This window comes from Acyrthosiphon pisum, chromosome A1 (genome assembly GCF_005508785.2).
Source record: "Acyrthosiphon pisum isolate AL4f chromosome A1, pea_aphid_22Mar2018_4r6ur, whole genome shotgun sequence".
Taxonomy (NCBI): domain Eukaryota; kingdom Metazoa; phylum Arthropoda; class Insecta; order Hemiptera; family Aphididae; genus Acyrthosiphon; species Acyrthosiphon pisum.
In genome coordinates this window covers 23,570,382-23,573,028 of record NC_042494.1, presented here as the reverse complement: position 1 = coordinate 23,573,028, position 2,647 = coordinate 23,570,382, and positions in this window count along the sequence as shown.

Genomic DNA, 2,647 nt, shown 5'->3' with positions numbered 1-2,647 from the left:
ACAGACACAAAAAAAAATACACATACTGGCCATTGTAAAATCAATACATTCATTGCTCCGCTCAGAATCTAAAATGTGTACCGATATTTTTTTTATCCCTATTCGCTGTATACACGAGTATTGTATTCAGTACTGTGAATATGACTATGATGTGTATGTTTACCATATACGAATATGAAATATAATAATATATATTTATTTAAACACACTTGTCACTCACACACCCATAATAATTGCATGTTAAACTAATATATGTAGTATAACACTATAACGTACCTATGTAATAGGTATAATACATATGTACATTGTAATTTGTATTGGCGTATTGCTATAATGCTATGTAGTACCTAATAATGCTTTCCAAGATGTTTAAATTGCTGCAATAGTAATAACAACTACAATATTAATCATTGTGATCATACAAACTATTTATTTTATATAGTTATTGTTAAGTTTAATATTCTCAATTGGCATGGCTGCGGCATTTAGCTGCGGTAGACTAGCAAAAAAAATGGCTTCAAAAAAACCATTCGAGTTCGTGCATTGGAAAGGAGAAATAGAAAAATAAAACAAAAAGTTGTCAACAAATACGACGAATCGACTAATTCAAAATTATTATTAGAAACAAAACTGAAAAAGTCATCACATATTTGTTTTGTTGGTGGGAGACGCAATAACATATTATTTAACAGGTCACCAACAAACATAAATATGGCCTAACTCCCGCTCTATATACCTAGAGATCTACGTAAGACACTCATTTTTTCAAAATCTATTTAAGTACGTACGTTTTTTGAATAACGTTATTCAAACATTATTTAAGTTGTTAAAAAAAACAACATTCTTTAAAAAAAATTTTACCATTTTTTATCGATATTATTTTTTTAATTGGAAAAATCATTTTTAATTTATTTTTCCAAACCATAATATTCTTTGAAGTAGTTTGATGTATAAAATTTCCCGATACGGGTCTACTACTCCGCCCATCAAAATTTTAAACACTATTATGAGTTATAACTTATAAGTTAACTAACTAACTACTTTTCCAAAATTTGATTTTTATAGACTGGAATAGGTACTCCCAATAGTATTCAACTAAGGAGGATAAAATAAAAATGTAAATTGTGATTCAAAAGAATAAAAAACTTAAAAGATATAAAGATAAAAAACTTAAAAGATATAAAGATAAAAAACACTATTTTGTGAGACTTTAAATTACGTATAATAATTAAGAAATATTTGTTTTCTAAAATATTGAGTGTCTTACGTTAAATCTACCACTCCGTATAGAAATGGAGTACATATTGTCACATCAGACATTTACATTGTACATCCATCCAGCTTCAGCATTCCGAGGGTAACGACACGAGACAAGGAATATTGTCCAGCTTATAGTCCAGTCTGTTCTATATAACTACACAACCTACCCAACTGCTAACGGACAAAAAATATTTGAACATTTTTTAAATTGTCGACGAATTATACTATAATACACCAACTGATAAGTATATTATATAATTAATAAATCATTAATTTTATAATTATGTTCACGTATATTGTATATTATAGTCATATATATTATAGGCGTATACTATGAATGTAAAGGTTCTCTAAAGCACCTCTATAAACGTATTGCAAGTAAATTTATTTGTATTTTGTTTTTTACGTAACCATCAATATTCAATATCGCTATTTTAGGTTTTAAATGTTTGCACCCCATAGAGTTTATAAGTATATGATACCTACTTATAAACTCCGCTATTTGCGCATACGCGCAATTATAATTTTTAAATTTAATGCCAAGGTAGGAAATAACAATAGACACAAAAGCTTTCGAGGAGTGGTAATTTAGATTAAAACAGTTTAACAATGAATAGTTTTTGATGATAATAATTATTTCAGGAAGGGCGTTAACTTGCAAATTATATTGGTTTTTTTTTAGGAGTGTCTTGGGGGAAAATGTCTGAGAATCATGGCAACTATCATCATTAATTGGTAAATATCAAACATTTACTGTTATTACATAGGTAATACCTATATTTATGAAAAATCAATGGTTTAATAAAAATATATTTACGAACTTCATAGGTATGTTATAAAATAGGTAGCCGGGTACAATCGATTTAACTTATGTTTCAATACGATTCTGACTAAGAAAAAATAAAAACATATTATTTCGTCAACTTAAATATCATAAATAATTGTTAGTTAAGTGCAGCAGATATAATAATATGTTGAACATATTTTTTTTATATTATAAATTCGATGATATTGAAAATAGGTATCGATGAAATAATGAATAATTATAGCTTAAAAAATTAGAACAACTATTTTCAATGTCATGTTATTAAAATTGATAAATATCTATAGTTATTACTTATTAGAGCATAAAAAGTAATACCTATACTAAAATCGTTAACCATTATTTTTTTATGGATATATTTAATATGTAATGTCTGTGATAAATTAAGTTATAAAAAGCAACCTATAAGATAAAAATTTGTTTTACCTTTGTTTTATTTAAGCAAAAATGCGTAAATAATACAGACGTTAAAATTAATCAGATAATAAATTAAAATACCAAGATACCTGCTTCTGTTTTTCATATAAATACTTATTTACATTTAATTATTTTAAAAGAAAAATT